Raw genomic sequence first — 20320 nt, 5'->3', positions numbered from 1 at the left:
GTTTTAGATGAAGGATGATCAGTGAATTGCTTAGTGTTGTTACTTATGAAATAATATTGGTGAAGTTATATAAGGATTATGATGCTGACAGCCTCTTGAGAATACTGTGTAAACCATGGCAATTTTGAAAAGGGTCTCGGTTTCTTCAACAGAGATAGAAAAATGGAACATAAGTGAGAGCCTGGTTCAGGGTCTGGAGGAAACTTTATCTGTTTGCTGGAAGCCCAAATGGATGCTGTTTTCTGAGATTCAAACCCAGTCTAAAGTTGGCCAAAAACAAAGACAGTTTGGACTGAATCCTATGCCTTGCAGAGAGATTCACCTCTGAATTGGGGATAATTATGGGATTAAGGCTGGAGGCAGACAATAATGTCCAAAAGAACAATGTGGTTTAGGAAAACCACACTTCCCATGGTATACAGACCTTTCTTTTGGCCTAGTATTGACTGTGGCCTAATAGACTGTGCAGGTTTTTGAAATGACACAAAAACCAGCAAAACCTGTTTATCAAAGGCAGCCTAAGGGTGTGTTTGCAACATGAACACTGACTTCAACCCTCTTCAGAAACTACTGTTTCCAGGGGGGAAAATAAATGGATGGTGCATCTCAGTCACATAAGTTCTTGTGTGTGCACAAATTGTACATTTTCCCTTCCAAATACTTGCAAGGGCAGCCTCAATCCTTTTACAGTAGCCTTAGCATTTTGAAGGGGAAAGCTGTGAAGTATACACATGTATGCCCTTTGTAACAGATATTGTGCGGTATTGTGTGTATTCTGGTATAAGAACTGGGGTACAAACTTGGACTGTCCTCACTCAGTCCAAGAGGTCCAAGAGCAAGCTGGTGATTGCTTCCCATTGTATAACAGAGTGATAAGAGGCTTGACTGTAGATTGCAGCTTGATGCATTAACATTATAAAGTGAAGAATGTAGTTACAGTTATAAAGAATTTGAACATCTACTCCAGAGTTGCAGAAAACCCTTAAACAGGTTGCCTGATACTCAACAGATGGTTTAATAGGGTTGGAGAAAGGCTCCCTCTACACAGGCAGTGGTAGTAGAATGGTCTGCACCACTTCAGATGGGGAGGGGAGATGAAATATTTGAATTTTTCCTACATAATGTAAGCTTTCCCCAAGAAGAAACTACCTCATCAGAGATGAAAGGTTTTGCACAGCCTTTTGCTGCTGCTCTAGTTTTTTTCTTCCCCCCATGGGGGGTGTATTGCAAGGAGCACTCCAGGAAGTGGTACACCTTGCCTGCCACCTGAAGTGATATGTGCAGACTCGGCCAAAAAGAATCATTGGCAAGAGTTGATGGCAATTTGAGAGAAGTGGCTCTTCCAAGGCTGGAACATGCATGAGACTGCCACTTTGGGCAGCAGACTGATGGGGTCAGCCCATCTCCATCTGCCCACTCCTCCTCCCCCCCCCCACCTTCGCTGTATTGAATAGGGAAGAAGAAGACTGAGCAAAAGCGGAAGTGTGGAGGACAGAAGAATATTGGGCTAGACACTCACCTTTCTTCCACACTTTTGCTACATCCTACCCATCCTTTTTTAATCCAGGGAGAAGGAAAAGAGAGACTGGCACATCACCAGGTGAGGAAGGGGACAACATTTGCCTTGGGCACCAGGAAATCTTGAGCTGGCCCTGGACTCTTCCCACAATATATGCACATTCCTTTTGACCCTACTCACTTTTAGCCAGAGAAGCCAGGCAAAATTGGTAGAGCACAGGGGAAGTGAAATGAATGCTTGCACTAAGAGCCACAATCCTTCTCACAAACTGCCTTCATCTCTTTTTAAAAAAACCAATTATGTCTCCAGCCTAGGTTCTGTCTTATTTAATTCCCCCACCCAGCTGTTGTTGCTCCAGTGGTGCTAAACTGCATCTATTTGGGCTTCTCCCAAACCAGTGCTCCTGTGGTCAGTGTGTACCTGTGGAAGAAATCAGGTTCTCAGCCCTTAAGCTGTGACTGATTCTATCATGCAAAGCTTTGTATTGTCAGCTGTCAGACATGATGCAACTCCCCTAAGGAGTTCCCTCAAGGAAGTGATGTGGCTTTGGACCCCACAGCACCTGTCTGACAACAAGCCCCTCTCTGTTAATGATAAGCTAGTATTTTTAAGATGCAAAAAAGGGTGAGGGAAGTTCCAGTGAAGTAGGGTACTTCTAAGTGACACAAGGCTTCTGTTTCTCAGGTACCAAAAAAAAAACAAACGCTAATGACAATGGAGCAACAGTCAGACAACAGGAGGGGGGGGGCGGACAGAGAACTGGATCCTTAAGTAAATATGAGAGAACTAGGTGACTGGACAGCTGTATTGAGCTTTTACCATTTGGCGTAGAAAACCGAAGCAAGGAATAGCCTTTTTAGTTGCGACAGCCCTCCTAGAACTAGAAACATGGACACTTTTGAAAGCACAAGGGGGTGAATATAAAAACTGTGAGATAGGTACTAAGAGTCCCAGTTAAACTCCTATTTGTCTTTTCCTCCCAGTAGGAAGCAGGGTAAGACACTTTGTTTCGCTGCCTGCAGCCCCTGCTGTGGGCACTTAACAGCTGCCTACAGCGCCTTGAATGTACTGCTCCTTAAGTTAGACTTCCCTAGAATCAGAGGCACCTGTTCATTACGTTGCTACTGTTTTATGGTGCTACAGGAAACTTCTATTCCCCGTGAGCGTTAAAGAAATCCTATATGGCCCTTGAAATGAATGTAACATATCCATTTCTGTTTCACGGTGTACACTGCAATCTTAACATGTTTGGGGATAATTTGCCTTTTCTTTTCTTTTAGAACAAGCTTTATAAATATTCTGTAGAGTCAATTGAAGTATAATTCTTAAGGATCACTCTAAGACGCCTACAAAATCTTGTATATTTTTAAGTGTGCCAATTTGTAAAATATTTTGTAAGTGTATATTTTTCTTAGAAAAGTGCTGTGAAGTGTTTGTATGTGTGAGGTTTCTCCCTTTTTGGCACCCCGCCCGGTGCTAATGAAAGGATGTATACTTAAAAGGTTTCTGGTTTTAAAAACCAAAATACAAAGACAAAAAATTTAAACTTTTGTTGGAAATTTTGTAATAAAAAGAAATGTTGTGAAAGAGTGTAGTGATAATTGTGTAAAGGAAACTGGAAAAATTTGTGAGCGCTTTGCTGTTTTATAGACCCTCTTGTAAATTATTCTTGTAATATTTTTGGTTTTGTTGTTCTTGTTGCAAAGGTTTTAAATATTTGTGACTGACTCTGTACGGTGAAAACGTCATATTGTTAACTTGCTGAGTTTTGTTATATTGTTTATGGAATAAATAAAAATAAAAATCTCATTTTAAGATGATGTATGCAAAGAAATTAAAACTCCCATTTATTATCAGACTTAGTGGTGATCATGATCCCAGCACACGCCCGGTTTGTTTTGTTTTATTTGTGTGTTCCCTACCCTGATGGGGGAAGCTGAAGGCAGTTTACAAAATTAAAACAGCAACTTAATAATACAATTATCAAATTAAAAAGAACACACACGTAAATAGTGAACAGCACAGTAGAAACAGACCCAAAAAAATCAACAGATTACACGAGAAAGAAATACAATCCAAACAGAGACTAGGTGGAATTTTAAAGGTCTTAACCTCTGTTGCCTTCAGAAAGCCAACACAGAAGGCACAGTTCTAACTACCACTGGGAGTGAGTTGCACATACTGGGTGCCACAACACAGAAGATCCTGTCCCAAGTTATGGTCCAATAGAGACAACAACCACAACAAACCTCTCTCATTGACCTCATGGGACAGGCAGATTCATATAGACAGGGACCATCTATCAGTTCTTTTCTAGCAGTTTATTTAGGCTCATGTTTTAAACACTCCACACCCAAAATGAAAATCTTTTAGCGACTGGGGGTGGGGGGAATAGGGCAAACACCAAACATGCTAACAAAATGTTTCCCCCTTTTTTTGTTGTCTTCAGTCCCCATCAGATGACCCTGCCCTGCTTTTAGAGTTGATGCCTCTCTGCCAGTAATTACCCTACTGTATTTTTAATTTGGCTATTTGCTGCCCAATAATTAAATCTGAGATTTTTTTTTCCTTCTCTAATCAGCTTCCAAGAGTAGCTCATTTAAATGACTGGATCAATATTTCAGGAGGAAAATCCTTCTTCCTCACTAATGCCTTGTCTGGGTTGGAGAGCTCTTGAATGATAGATTACAAATGAAGAAAACAAACAGCAACTTTGGACTGAGCATGGGAAGCAATTTGTTTATAATCTCTTCTGATGTTGTAATGTTTTGTGCTTGCAGATACTTTTTAAAGGGATCACATCAACTTCCCCTGTGTGGAAAGGTTGTTTGGGGATTAGTCATCAGCAATGACTCCACCACTCAACAAAGTATTTGGAATCCTGTTTACACATCCCTCCAGGAAGTGTTGCAACCCCAGTGAACCATTTCCATGTGGAGATGCATGTAACCTAAAAAGATTCTGTGAGCACAAAACAATTACATGGAACTTGATGTCATGATACAACACGCCTTAGCCTGCAGTCCTTCGGCCAACCCACCTGTAATAAAGAAATCAGGTTTTTAAAGAACATAAAAGCCTTTGATGGGAAAACTGATACAGCCAAAGTAGAATTCTCAGTGTGATTTACGCAAAATAACTAGAAACTTCTCGGACAAAAAGCCCTACCAAAATGAATGAGGGCTGTTTCAGAGAACTAAAGTGCTGCTTGTAGCTATTTAAACCCAGTTCTCTACACACATTCATGAGTTTAACAGACTTTGCAAACAAAAAATTCCTTTGGGCAGCAGTGCATGGGGCATCCATGGCCATTGTGCATACTGCTCTCTTGGATTGAGTTGATGCTCTCCAAATCAATGTGCATTGCCAAATGGTTGGCAACCTTCAGTCTCGAAATACTATGGTATAAGCCTAAAGCACCCGGTATTCCCAGGCGGTCTCCCATCCAGGTACTAACCAGGCCTGACCCTGCTTAGCTTCCGAGATCAGACTAGATCGGGCATGTGCAGGGTGACAGTTGCTGCCAGGAGTCCAAAATACTGTTCCCCGCAGCAAATTGTTCACTTAGAGTAGGGGTCAGCAACTTTTTCAGGCAAAGGGGCCAGATGTTCAGCAATGATGTCACCACACCGTTGCCAAACTCCTGGAAGCAGTTGTACAGAGCTTGGCTTGGGAGACAAAGCCTTCTGCCCAATTCACTGCGCACCACGCGGGGAATGGCAGAGCTGCCCACCTGGGCTCACACTGCGACACAGGGACTTTGTGAGCCTGGGCAGGTGGTTCTACCATACCCTGACTTGCGCATGGCAAACTGGGCAGAAGTCTTGGCCTCCCAAGCTGAACTCCATGCGGGTCAGATGACTTTGGGTGGCAGGCCGGATCTGGTCCACAGGTCATAGGTTGTCAACCCCTGACTTGGAGGGAACTGCTGGCCCCCAACACACACAGTGCAAGTTGCCATTGCTGAAGCTGCCTGTCCCTTTACTCCACCATACGCAAAAACTAGACAATCCATTACCATTTTCTGTGACAAGTGGAATGTTGTTGTGTGACTCTCATAGACACCTGCTATCAAACCACCCTCCTCATGGCGCACCCCTCCTTAAACTGGAACTCTAGATTCCTCTCCACTTCCTGGTCCTGAATTAGCATCTTGTCCTCACTGTCAAAACTCTTCACGGATTCCCCCCACATCGTTCCACCCTCACCTCCTGACCCACCCCTGCGGGTGACCTTTGCCCGTCCAGCTTCATCACCCTCCACTGGGTGGTATTGGAAAGAAGCCTAATGAGTGTGCATGATAAGGAACTGCATATTCTCCCTGGTCCCTTCCTCTGTTATCCCTCCCACATCTCTTGCAGATTGCAAGTCTTTGGAGCAGGACATGTCTCTTCAGGCCACGTAAAGCGCCGTGCACATGGATGGTCTTTATCATTGGTTCCCAAACTTACTGCTGCTGTGATGTGATGCCCTTGGAACCTGGGAGTGAGTAGCAAGGACACAAAATGCTGATGTCACTGACGATGTCACCACCACTCACTTCCGGGTGCCTAATGTGAGCCCCAAAACAGTGGCAAGAGGGTCGGGGCAGGCGGGAGGGCTTTTCCTGGCAGGCAGTTTTCGCACACTGCAGTTCTGTCTCCTGTCGCCATTTGGAGGCTCATTTCAGAGTCTCTCTGCCAGGTGGCGGGGATCCCACAACATGCCTCGTGACACTGCTGGGCGTTGCGATGCACACTTTGGGAATCACTGGTCTTAATAATGCTCCTACAGGTGTGCTGGGTGATGTAAAAATCTGGCGGCTTCTGCTTGTGGCGACCACGAGTGTTGACTGACACGCCATGAGGAAGGAGCTGCTGTGACCTTGGCAGCCAGGCAGGATTGGCCTTCTGTCTCTATGGTGAGCTGTGTCTCACCAAGCGACAGAATGTAGGCCTCCTTCTCCCCGAGGCTGTCAACCTGTGCCTTGGGCTGTATCACTGACTGCAGATGAGGACTCACCTGAGCGAAGGCTTCTCCATTAAAAAAAGAAGAGATGTCAGAAAGAAAGGATCTCATGCCGCCACCTTGCTGATGTGCCACTTTTCGGTGTACAAGGAATCATTTTCCTGGAGGAATGTTCGGTCCCGTGCGCTGGCACCTTCAGCCTGATGTGGTAAAACAGAAAGAGTTTGACACTTCCATGAGAACTGTGCCAAAGGAGATGGGACTCCGGACCACATTTATACTCTCAGCAGCCAAGTTTAAATTTCATTTAGATAAAGAGATTTAATTTCCAGTGTCTCCCATTTGGTTTTCAGCTTTCTTACCCATGTCAAGTGGCTGAGCAACAAATGATTCCGGGCTGAATCTCAGTTCAAGCGGCAACAAACCTTCTCCCCAGAACAGCCAAGCACCACGGCATTCCAGGAAGGATTAAGTTCAACATCTCTCCCCTGCACCATTTTCCATTATGAGATTACCTCTGCTTAAAGGCTACTCAGCTGTACCTTGACTCAAAGCCACCTTAATACCTGTTCTAATCATCCTCGCCTCTGTGACATGAGAAATGGTTTTCTTTCCATGCTCTGCCTACCAAAGAGAATTCAGTTATTTAAATGCTTCGCAAATGGGATGTGTAAAATCTCCTTGCCTTGCTCCCTAACCAGGGAAGAAATATTCTTGTCTGCCACACAAAGAAAAAAAAAAAGGGGGTGGGAGAATGAGTGAAGATGTACGGCCATCCTGGAGAACAAGAATGTATTATCTGAATCTGATCAAAGGTGAATGTGGGTTCTGATGACAGATTTGGACGGTGACAGCATGGAAAGCATCTCAGCTGGGAAGGAGGGGTTGAGCTGAAGCCTGCGCTTCCGATAATAACATCAGATCCCTGCCATTGATTTATAGCCTGCTTTCCTCAATTCCCCCCATTCATTTACCTATATGTAAACCCCCTCCGGCAGTCCCTTGATTTGATCACAACAGCACCTGCAAAGCTCTCCTGCAGCTAATGAGCCTGTCAATATCCTGCTAGGGCAGGTTTGCAGAGCAGCTGTTGAACTCCATGTCATGGGGGATCAGAACATACGAGAGCTGTGCTTGGGGAAAAGAAGAGATCCTGTCCTTTTCTTGTAAATGCAGCTTGGTTAAGGTGTGTTAACTATGCTGAGCTGATTGGAGACAATTTGGAAATGCGGGGGAAAAAATGTTTGTGTTGGGAATATTGCCCTGCCCCTCAAGCAGGTCTCATGGAGAGGGGGCAGAATTTACATGCAGGTAGCTAAATATGAATACTGCTGCTTAGCTGTGTGATGTGGTGTTGTAGATATTCACATTTTAAAACAAGGGTGTGGTGCTTTTTGGTTATCCTGGCGCCTTTGCACTCATTGATCTGGAAAGACCAAGTGAACCGTTTAAAGGGGAATTTTTTTTTCAGAGGCAGAATTCTGCCTGCAGGCTTGTCCCTAAATCCCTACAAAGGAGCAGAGACTTTTTTCTGCTCCCAAAGCTTGGAATACTCAGGGAGAATCCTGAAAAAAATACCTCTGGGGGGCAACGCCTCCCCCTGAGCCAACAAACCTGTCCTCAAGTTGAGCTTTTAAATTAGAATATTTTGTTCCCACCTTAACTGTAGATACAATTATGTAAACCATAATTTCATGGGGGGGAAAGTCAACTATGGTTTTAAAAAAAACGCACTCTTGTTATTCAAACTGAGTTAATGTTTGGTCAACCAAAACTAGCTTAGCATATAAGGTAGATATACTGGGAAGAAGTGGCTTCCCAGTGAGCTGCATGACTGAGCAAAGCCTGGAACCTGGGTTTCCGACATTCAAGCCTAATGCCCAGGCGTCACGCTGTCTTCTCTGCACACATCACCAGAGGTTTTTTGTGCTTCTCATTCCCTGGCTGGTGCACTATTCAGTGCAGCCTTTCTATGTTCCCTTGGACAGAGAATTTGGGGCCCTGCCAGGGTGAGACTTAAAAAGCAGTCAGGCTTTTAGTTTCACAGGAGTACCACTTGTCAATCTGGTGAGGGGGGGGGAAGAGGTCACTAGTAAGGCAGGCACGGGTCACAACTGAGTGCTGGGACAAGGCTGGTACTAAACCCAGTTGGTGCTCTCAAAGCACCTAGCTTGGTCTGCCAAGTTTATGGTTGACAAAGTGCTGATGGTGAAGAGGTTGTATGCAGTCAGCCTATCCATGAGGCCAAATGAGGTCAGTGGAGGGCACTAACCTCACCTCCCCTGCTCCAGTTCCCACTCCCTGAATTGGAAAAGGGAGAGAGGGGAAGAAAAAAGAGGAAGCGTAGAGAAGAGGGGTGGGCTAGAGTGCCCTTCATTCCTCTTCCACTTTAGCCCCTCTTCCTTGTCCAATCCAGGGACTGAGAAGAACCAAGACTGATGCATCACCAGGGCTGACATGATCTTCCACACTGCCTTAGGCACTGGGTGGTCTTGGGATGGCCCTGGTCACATGCTGACATCTGGTTCCTAGGACCCCTGCTTTGAGACCCCTCTGGCTTTTTCTAACCAACTAGAATGCTAGAGATTCATGACAACTTTTGTAATCATTTGCTTATTTACAAACGTGTGCAGACCAGGTTTGGGAGGGGTACCAAAGAAAAAGCAGGCAGGCAGTGCCAGATTCACAGTCCTCCAAAAAGCCTCTTAGCAACTCTGAAGCCAAAGCTCAAAAAAGGCCGCCTTCGACTCCCCGGGCGCACACAATCTTTAGGCACTCAAGTGAGCTAACTGGTTCCAGTCGTCTGCTGTGCGACTCTAGCACATTCCAGAGTGGTTCAGGCAAAGAACTGCCTCATGATCCATTAATGTCTGCTGGAGGCTTGCGGAAAAGGACAGCAAAGGTCAGAACCATTATGTACAAGGTGTGCACTTTTTCTTCGAAATAAAAGACCCAGTGGCAAGAGGAGTGTGTTTAATGGCACAGAGAGAGGAAAAACAGATTGCAAGGAAGTGGTTTATGTTTTTGTTGCTCTCCAATGGCTAAACTTTGTCAATTGCCACATTAAAGGAGACACAATCTTGAGTGCATGCCTGGCTTTAATGAACAGGAACTACCGTTCTGCCTCTATAGGGCCAAATGACACTTGAAGTAGAAGATCTATAACTGTCTGTCCTGCTGTCAAAAACAGGCACAGGAGCAGCAGTGGTTGTCTGCACTGAGCAGAGGGTTGGACTCTATGACCCCCAAAGTCCCTTCCAACTACAACACACAATGGTTCTACAAAAGACCTCATCTCCTAAATGACCTATAGCTGTGCTGGGGGGAAAGACATAATTCAGGTACATGCTTTTTTTCCCCCCAGTGGAGCTAAGCATGTTGGTGCGATGACATTTTGATCCCAATTTATTTGGGGAAAAAGTTTTAATACCCCTGCCTTGACCAAATCCCCCCACCCCTCATCAGCTTTTAAGCTTTGGAAAAAAAAGTTGTCAGGAGATTGAGCCCGATATCAGATTTACTTTGTGGGGGGAATTCACCATAACTGCTCTTTAGCCTTTTGGAATCTGCCCCCCTCCTCCAAAAGTATACTCTCCAACACTTCAGCTGTGAAAACAGAGACACATGTTTGTAAGATCTATGTTCACTCCAAGAATCAATCCCAACCTCTCTTCTCTACCTCCTGTACATTGCATTCATTAACTCTGCAACACTGTAATATCCCCCCCCCCCGACACATACTTTAGCGTAAGTGCAACTCAAACAGCATTTACTGTCTGGACAGCCAGTTATGGCAGAGTGATGTCCATGTGCATTAAAAGCATGATATGCGCCTTTCCCATTTGGACATTCAGTGTCTAAGACTTGGGAGAGGAGCTGGACCCTGAAGAATTCTAGTGCATGGTATCTCCATTAATGCCATTCTTTAAAGAACAGTCTCGTTCCAAATGATCCTGCTCTGAATTAAGATTCATATCAGAGGCCCTTTGGGGGCGGTTCCCACTGGATGAGGTTAGGTGGGTGGCAATGAGGCATTTTCAGACTGTGAACTGCTGCTGCTGAGCTTATCATTCAAAGCGCACATGTATTTATTTACATTACTAGTATCCCATCTTTCCCACTGGAGCTCTCAAGGCTTTCCATTTTGGGGGGGTCTTCAACGGCCCTTTTACGATTTTTGCTAAACAAGAAAAGGCATCCACAGCAACTTCACCAAGGGCAAAATAGAAGTAGTGTTCTGATCAGGAGGCAGGAATCAGAAACTCAGGGCTGTCCCTTGTAAACAACCTACAGTTGGAGCAGTGCATATTAAAGAATAAAAGACTAGCTGATTGCATTAAGGAGTGTTGCAAAAGCTCTCCTTGTTTGCAAGCATGTTCCTGGCCTTTGGAAGCCCAAAGAGGTGCCAGCAATGTATGGAAGCAGACCAGAACATGCGACTCCTCTTCCCCTCTCTGCAAAACTAGCACTGGTTCTTTCACTCAGGGTGATGAGCAAAGGCTCTAATCGCGGAAAGCACACTGGGCTTGAAAAAGACATCATATAAACTACACGCCATTGTTAATAAGTAACTCAGGACCTTGCGAGTATCAGTGCCTGCCTCCTTCTCCACATGGCAATATTTTAATGAAACTAACATGCCGTGTCACTGCCCTGAAGGAGCACTGTAGTGCGAGCTGTCTGGGGAAGCAGAGCCTTCTCTCTCTGTTATTTCACTCACTGTTTTAGTATAATGTATGACTTGCTGGGGGGAGAACTCAAGTGAGCAGATCCGCAATATGCTGAGATGTAGGCTGGGAGACTAGCTGCAAAGAGCCAGAAAGGCTCTAGCTGGGACGCGATAGGCTTTGATGAGGAAAGCAGACCATTGAGCTAGGAGGGCGACAGCACCTAACGGGTGAGAGCTCATGCTGGTGGGAGTGATGAGTCTTTGGGAGTCGCAGCTTGACCCAGCATATCATCACCCAACTTGACACTATGTACAATCCAACCTCAGATCCAATCTCAAATCCTGCACCTTTGATCTTGCGTCATCAATATTAGCTATCGATCCAAAGTGCTGGTTATGACCTTTAAAGCCCTAAAGAGAGGGGAGGGAGATTCAGGAGGAAAGCATATTGCTAGGTGCTCATGCCTCATGTCTCTGTGGCAAGTAGTTCCAGGGACTCTGCATTACCTGGGTTCAGGCTTCCTTTGGAGAAAAGGTTAGTGGAAGCATGCAGTGTCTTTGTAATATTTGCTTTGTTTACAATTACACAATTTAAACACTAGACCAGTAGTGTAGCTACAGGGGGGAACGTCAGACCCGTAGCCAGGATTCCAGAGGTGGGGGAGGTGACTATTTTTTTCAAGGGGGGCAATGATGTCAGGTATCTATAATGGTGGGCAAAATGAAAGGATAAGTCTGGAGAAACATCAAATGCCCGTAACTCCCCCAAATTTCATGAAGAGAAAATAATTTGGTGTTATTTTTTGGAAGATGCATTCATTATCTGTAAAGCCATGTAACAATAATTTGCATAGAATAAATGCATCTCCTCATGCAACATAAAATGTATTGTCTACATAGAAATATCATGCAGCATACCCTTTCATTTACACACCAGTGCAATACACAGGCCTGCAACCCTGCAAAAGTAAAACATATCACTTGGATGCAGGTAATATTTACTTGTATTGCAAGTGCCTATTTAACATCTATATAGCACCTCTCTAACACCTATCTAGTGCCTATACAACACCTATCTAGCGCCTAACACCTATATTATGCCTATCTAACACCTATATAATGCCTATCTAGCACCTATATAACGCCTATCTAGTGCCTATATAGCACCTATATAACACCTAATACCTATAGCGCGCCTATCTAGCACCTAATACCTACATAATGCCCATCTAGTGCCTACACAACACCTATATAGCGCCTATCTAACACCTATAGAATGCCTATCTGGCACCTATACAGCACCTATCTAGTGCCTATTTAACACCTATAGAGCACCTATCTAGCACCTATCCAACACCTATATAACACCTATATAATGCCTATCTAGTGCCTATGCAATCCCTATCTAGCTCCTCACACCTATATAATGCCTATTATATATAGCCTATTTAACACCTATAGAGTGCCTATCTAGCACCTATCTAACCTATTTAATGCCTGTCTAGTGCCTATTCACCTATCTCGTGTCTAACACCTATATAACACCTATATAGCGCCTATCAAACACCTGTATAGCACCTAACACCTATATAATGCCTATCTAGTGCCTATGCAACACCTATCTAGCACCTATATAGCGCCTATCTAACACCTATATGCCTATCTAGCACCTATCTAGTGCCTATTTGACACCTATAGAGCGCCTGTCTAGCACCTGTCTAGCACCTATATAATGCCTAGTGCCTATGCAACACCTATCTAACACCTATATAGCACCTATCTAAACCTACAGAGCACCTATCTAGCACCTATATTAGGCCTATCTAGTACCTATGCAATCCCTATCCAGTTCCTAACACCTATATAAGGCCTATCTAGCACCTATATAATGCCTATCTAATACCTATTTAATGCCTACCTAGGGCCTATGCAACACCTATGTAATGCCTATATAGCACCTATATAAGACCTATCTAGTGCCTATGCAACACCTATATAGCGCCTATCTAACACCTATCTAACGCCTATCTAGCACCTATATAGCACCTATCTAGTGCCTATTTAACACCTATTCGACACCTATAGAGCGCCTATCTAACACCTATTTAGCACCTATCTAGCGCCTATCTAACACCTATCTAGCGCCTATTTGACACCTATAGAGTGCCTATCTAGCACCTATATAATACCTATCTAGTGCCTATGCAACACCTATCTAACACCTATATAGCACCTATCTAAACCTACAGAGCGCCTATCTAGCACCTATAACACCTATATTAGGCCTATCTAGTACCTATGCAATCCCTATCCAGCTCCTAACACCTATATAAGGCCTATCTAGCACCTATATAGCGCTTATCTAATGCCTATCTAGGGCCTATGCAACACCTATCTCGCGTCTAACACCTATGTAACGCCTATATAGCACCTAACACCTATATAATGCCTATGCAACACCTATATAGTGCCTATCTAGCACCTATATAGCACCTATCTAGTGCCTATTTAACACCTATTTGACACCTTTAGAGCACCTATCTAGCACCTATCTAACACCTATTTAGCACCTATCTAACACCTATTTAGCACCTATCTAACACCTATATAACGCCTATCTAGCGCCTATTTGACACCTAGAGTGCCTATCTAGCACCTATACAATGCCTAGTGCCTATGCAACACCTATCTAGCGCCTATCTAACACCTATATAGCACCTATCAAAACCTACAGAGCGCCTATCTAGCACCTATAACACCTATATTAGGCCTATCTAGTACCTATGCAATCCCTATCCAGCTCCTAACACCTATATAAGGCTTATCTAGCACCTATATAGCACTTATCTAATACCTATTTAATGCCTATCTAGGGCCTATGCAACACCTATCTCGCGTCTAACACCTATGTAATGCCTATATAGCGCCTAACACCTATATAGCACCTAACACCTATATAATGCCTATCTAGTGCCTAAGCAACACCTATATAGCGCCTATCTAACACCTATATAATGCCTATCTAGCACCTATCTAGTGCCTATTTAACACCTATTTGACACCTATACAGCACCTATCTAGCACCTATATAATGCCTTTTTGCTTGTTGGCAACCTTCAGTCTCAAAAGACTCTGGTATTGCGCTCTGAATGGTGGTTCTGGCACAGCGTCTAGTGTAGCTGAAGAGGCCGATTCGGGAGTGACAATCCCTTCCACACTGGGAGCAAGTGCAGTCTGTCCCTGGTCATGGGCCTTACTTCTTTGCCTCTTTGCCTCAGTCTGTTGGCCAAGTGTCTCTTCAAACTGGGAAAGGCCGTTCTGAACAGCCTGCCTCCTAGTGGGCTGCTCAGAGGCCAGGGTTTCCCACTTGTTGAGGTCCACTCCTAAGGCCTTCAGATCCCTCTTGCCAATATCCTTGTAGTGCAGCTGTGGTCTACCCATAGGGCGCTTTCCCTGCACAAGTTCTCAGGAGATCCTTTGGGATTCAACCATCGCCCATTCTCACAACATGACCAAGCCAACACAGGCGTCTCTGTTTTAGCAGTGTATACACGCTGGGTATTCCAGCTCGTTCCAGGACTGTGTTGTTTGGCACCTATATAATGCCTGTCTAGTGCCTATGCAACACCAATCTAGCACCTATATAGCGCCCAACACATATATAGCCTATCTAGCGCCTATCTAGTGCCTATTTAACACCTATATAATGCCTATCTAGTGCCTATGCAACAACTATCTAGCACCTATATAGTGCCTAACACCTATATAATGCCTATATAGCACCTATCTAGTGCCTATTGAACACCTATACAGGGCCAATCTAGCACCTCTCTAGCACCTATATGCCTATCTAGTGCCTATTGAACACCTATATAGCACCTATATAGCGCCTATCTACCTATATAATGCCTATCTAGCACCTATCTAACATCTAACACCTTAGTGTCTATTTAACACCTATAGAGCGCCTGTCTAGCACCTACATAATGCCTATTTAACACCTATATAACACCTGTCCAGCACCTATCTAACACCTATCTAGTGTCTAGCACCTATCTAGCACCTTTATAGCGCCTCTATAGCGCCTATCTAGCAGGCATCTAACACCTACATAGCGTCTATTTAACACCTATATAGCACCTGCTATATAGATCTGGACTCCTGATTGAGCTTAAAGCCTCTGTGGCCGTTTGCTAGGTGGGTAGACCTGGGCTCCCATTCCAGCCAATCTCCTTGACATCCACCCAGTGGGTGTTCCCCGACACCTGATTTTGCTCTCCATCCTGGCGGGCGCCCTTCCCTGCTGGCAGAACAGTTGGGGGGGGTATGCACCCATGGCCTCCCCTGGATCCGCCCCTGCTTAGAACCTTTCCCACACTTAAGTTTTCGGTTCTCTTTAGCTCAAATGCTTTCCATGTTTCCCCCCACCAGAAAAGGGGTCTCCCCCGCCCCCCAGCAGCAGCCATTAATTTAAAAGTATATCTGAAAGGCAAGAATCTGCCCCCATTATTTCTCTAAAGAGAAACATTTCTCCCTGCCCCCCCACAGCAGTACCATTATAGTAATTAGCATGTGCCACAGTAGAAGAAATAGCCCCCTCCCTTCCCCCAGCCAGTACAAGGAGAAATCTCTCCCAACCTTCTTGTAGCTGCTCTTGACCAGCCCCACTCTCCATGTGTTCTGGATGGGGGCAGGGTGACCAGAGATCATAACTTCCAAGGTATCCTATCCCCCTTCCCTAGACTTGATCCGCCTGCACAGATCAACTTGGATTTGGAATTTCATTCTTGGAAGAATTTCATTCTTCCTAGATCACTGTCAAGTTCTCTTGCTGGTTTCATTTGCCCGTCTCTAACTTATCACTAGATCCCATGCTCCAAATCATTATTAACCCATTGCTGCCCAGCCCACAGGTATACACATTTGGTCCTGTTGCATACATGCAACACTGCACAGAAATGGCTTATGTCATATGCTGGTGGGCCATTCTTTTCTTTTCAAGCCTTTTGTTCTCCCACCTTCATTTCTGAACCATTAATGGCTCACCAAACCTTTCAGCTTAGGCAAGGAAGGGAAAATCAGCACTGCACAAATAGAGCTGGTGATTTCCTCCCATACATTTTGATGCAAGCCTTGCTCCTGTCATTCTAAATGGGGGTGGAGGGAGAATTATCTGATGCTCTAAAGGGCAGATTCAATAGAACAGCTAACCTGATGGCCACACACAGTGAGCAGCCTTTGCCTCTTAAAATTCATGCAATTATTAGGCCAATAATATGGTCATAAGCTAGTATACATATGCATGCTGCCCTCTACAGGAAGGATCTGAAATCAATCATCCAGTTTATACAACTATGAATATAAAGGAATAAAAAAGAGTACTGTCGCTATTATTGTCATAGTTGTGCTTTCTGTCTTAGATGCTTACACAATCTAAGGGTAGGAGCAGATCTTGCATCTCTGCCATCACTAACTGGGTAAGAATATTTTCTTTTTACTGCTGAATCTTTCAGCAAGTTGTGCATGGACTGTGATGTTCTGCACCTCCCCCACCCCAATCTAAGTAGAGGGAGGGATCACTGGAAATTGACCCACAAAAATGACTATATTCATGCGCATTAGTTCGCTGTGCCCCCCACCCAGGCACAGGATGCTCTCCAGCTGCAGCAAATACAGTGCCACTGCAGAGTAAACCAATCCATAGGTTTGGGGCAGTGGTTCCCAAACTTAACAGGGTCATGATGCCCCTGCAGCAGAGCCTCTGGAAGGAATTTTATCAGGGGGTACAAAGTTTATTTTGGGCCCTTTTGCAGAGAGATGAAACAGAGCGGGGAAGGGTGGTGGCGGGCGAGCCGAATGGGAGGGAGGGGCGAAGCAAGGTGAGGGGAGGGTAGACGCAGCTGGAAAAGTTTTTGGAGCCCAGGTCTACCCACCCATGTGGCATCAATGGTGTTCCCAGCATCCCCGGACATGGTAGTGTCCCCAGCATCCCATATGGGCAACAAGTTTGATAGGAAAATGTCAGATCCCAGGAAATTTCTGGGCCCCCTCCATTGGCTCCTGGGCCCCCCTTTTGACCCTGGACCCAGGTGCAAATTACCCCCTTTACCCCCCTCTCCGAGGCTCTGCCCTGCAGCCTCTTCTTCCTGGCTCAGCCGGCTGTTGCCACCTTGGATCTTGTGAAATCTCATAAGATCCAAGATGGTGGACAACTGTTTTTATTCACAACATTTGTGTGTATCTACTTAGCTTGTCCGCACACCTTTGTGTGCTCTGCTGCGCCTGTCTCAGGGGCTTTGCCACAACTGAAAAAAATATATATCCCCAGTCAAAGAATGACCTTGGAGGTCCTCAAGTCCAACCACCTGCCCAGAGCAGCCTAATCACAGGGCAGGGAGCCTCTGCATAGATAGCCATGCAGTCCTAGCCATGCAGGAGGAGATGTCTCCTCCTGCAACCTCAAGCCCTTAGTGCTACTCTGACCTTCTGCTTCAATTTCAGCCAAAGTGGGGCTTGATTTACAGAGAACCGTGACCAATCGCAAGCGCAAACTGTGGCTCTGCCATGCTCCTGCATGCTGAGAGAAAGCAGCTCACTCCTGTGTGTTTTGCTGCTTGGTGCTGCTTCATTGGGCTGATTATTTTTATGATCCCAGAAAGAATGACATGGTGAGAAAAAGAAACCATTAGCTCCTGTTGAAACGGCTACAATGACAGCCAAGGCAGGCCCTGCTCTCAGCACTCTGCCTGGTACTAGGGTACTTATCCAGACAGCTATTCACATTTCAGTGATAATCTCTCCCTCTGCAGATGAGATTATTTTTAAGCAAATATCTCCAAATGTGATGGTTCTTGGTGCCCAGGAGAAGTTCTGAGCCACTGGTTCAAATAGAGACCTTTCTAGATAACATTCAGTTCAGAAGCCTGATCACCAGAGGGGTTAAGCCTGCCTGAAGTATTTAACTGTTTAAGGTAAACCACTTTATGCCTATGGCCTCAAAGGGTTGTGAATCTAGCTTTTAATGGCAGCATGTTCCCTCATGAGTCATCCCTAAAGCAGGGTTTTGGATTCACAATTCCAAAATTCAGTTTAGGTTTTATGTAAAAAAACAAACAAGCCAACCAACACAGTTGGAGCAAAGGGAATAGACAGACAACCCTGGATCCAGGCTGCAGGGGTGTGTTCACTGAAGCCATCATTATATTATGCTTCAGTGGTGGCCATAGTTTAAATCATTGGTGTGGTCCTAACCTCAGAGTCAGGATCCTGCTTTCGTGAAATGTCTCCTAGCTTTGGATGCACTCATTCTTGCTTCACACATGAAGAGAGAAAGGATCCTGTTTCCAGTTCTGATTCAGTACAAGCCAAGATCCGACATAACATCCAGACAAGCAAACACCTATATATTTGACTCATTCTGATCAAAGCCTGCAAACACCTATATATTTGCAGGCTTTGATTGTGGCACTCTAGGTAAGAGCATAAAACACTCTGTGTAAAAATTTAGAAGATAACAAAAAAGTCACATTCCCCACTCACCTAACTTCCAGAAAATTGTCAGGAAAGGAGCTGGAGAAGGCCAGAGAGTAGAATCAAGCAGCTAGCACCCGTTCTCTCTGTTATTTACTGGATCAGCTGTTTAATGGGAGGGGTGGAACTGGTAGTTTTATCTACTGCTACCATTCCAAACTGAGGGAGCTGTCTGGGGAAAACCACCCCTCCCTGGAGAGCACTGAACCCCAGGAGTTCTAACTTAAAATCAAATTGCAATAGCACCTGCATGCAATCAGATGTGACAATCCACTGAATTGCCAATTAACACAGACTAGGCCAATTAACATAGACCGTTTATTGTTTTTAAATGTCTTTTATTTATATGTGTACATTATATGTTTTAAATATAATTTTAATTGTGAGCCGCCTTGAGTGTCCTTCACTGGATAAAAAGGTGGGATAAATAAATACGGGCCCAATCCTATTCAATTTTCCAGCACCGGTGCAGCCACAATGCAACCCCAAGGTAAGGGAACACGTGTACCCATACCTTACGGAGGCCTCTGTGACTTCTGCCCCACCACAAGATGCAGTACATGCCCCATTAGCACAGTTGCACCAGCACTGGGAAATTGGATGGGATTGGGCACTAAATAGGCAGGCAAGGAATCGGTTTATTAAAAGTTTAAAAAGAAAGGGGAAAAGGAGGCAGAAAAGTACAAAAAGCAGGCAGATGGGAAATGCTTGAACCAGGTTGGATGGACCCAAAGAAATAATTTGATGGAATTGGATGTGATAACTAGTAACATTGAGCAGAGGGAGCCAGGACACTACTCAAGAGCAAGGCCTGCAGAACCCCACTTCTAAATCAGTGAAGTTCACAAGATGGCTTGGAGTGAAAAGAACAAGCAAAACAAAACTAACGCCCTAAATTTGATTACCTATGAATATAGTCCCTATTGCTAGCTACTTGAATTGCCTCAAGAATACTATAGAATACTATATTTATTGGAGAGTAAGGGGCTGTAACAAGCAGCTGGTTCTGACAGCAGACCGGGCAAAATGAGCACAAGCATCCGTGTTCTTGAACTTGACAAACACAAGAGTTGAAGATGTCTCACAGTAACCTGGTTGGATGAGTGGAACCCACCTGGTCACTCCTTCCCAGCCCTTATTGGGATTTAGAGCTCAGTGCACAACACCATGGAGTCTGTGCTCCCTTTAGTCTACAGCAGGGGTCTCTAAACTTTTTGGCCGAAGGGCCGCATCAAATATCTGGTTCAATGTCGAGGGCCAGTAAAAAAAAATTAAATAATAAATTTTAAATTGCCACATTTATATATATATGTGCCAAATTTATATATATTTGCCACATAAACTGTGGCAAAAGAAATGTAAGAAGGTGATAGGGGAGGCCAAGCGAGACTATGAGGAATGCATGGCCAGCAACATTAAGGGGAATAATAAAAGCTTCTTCAAATATGTTAGAAGCAGGAAACCTGCCAGAGAAGCGGTTGGCCCTCTGGATGGTGAGGGAGGGAAAGGGGAGATAAAAGGAGACTTACAGATGGCAGAGAGATTGAATGAGTTCTTTGCATCTGTCTTCACGGCAAAAGACCTCGGGCAGATACCGCTGCCCGAACGGCCCCTCCTGACAAAGGAATTAAGTCAGATAGAGGTTAAAAGAGATG

General features: G+C 44.8%; 1 long non-coding RNA gene and 1 pseudogene across 1 annotated transcript in view; both read right to left on the bottom strand.

Annotated features, from left to right (window-relative positions):
* The window catches only part of LOC136663236 (uncharacterized), a 40943-nt gene that overhangs the window by 15663 nt on the left and 4960 nt on the right, over positions 1 to 20320 (bottom strand). The window contains exon 2 of the long non-coding RNA XR_010795021.1: positions 6521 to 6666. This is a non-coding gene — a long non-coding RNA (uncharacterized lncRNA). The remainder of the gene's footprint in view (positions 1 to 6520; positions 6667 to 20320) is intronic.
* LOC136663496 (5S ribosomal RNA) lies at positions 4929 to 5047 on the bottom strand (annotated as a pseudogene).

Source organism: Tiliqua scincoides, chromosome 12 (assembly GCF_035046505.1).
Source record: "Tiliqua scincoides isolate rTilSci1 chromosome 12, rTilSci1.hap2, whole genome shotgun sequence".
Classification (NCBI taxonomy): domain Eukaryota; kingdom Metazoa; phylum Chordata; class Lepidosauria; order Squamata; family Scincidae; genus Tiliqua; species Tiliqua scincoides.
This window is presented reverse-complemented; position numbering and strand designations above follow the sequence as displayed.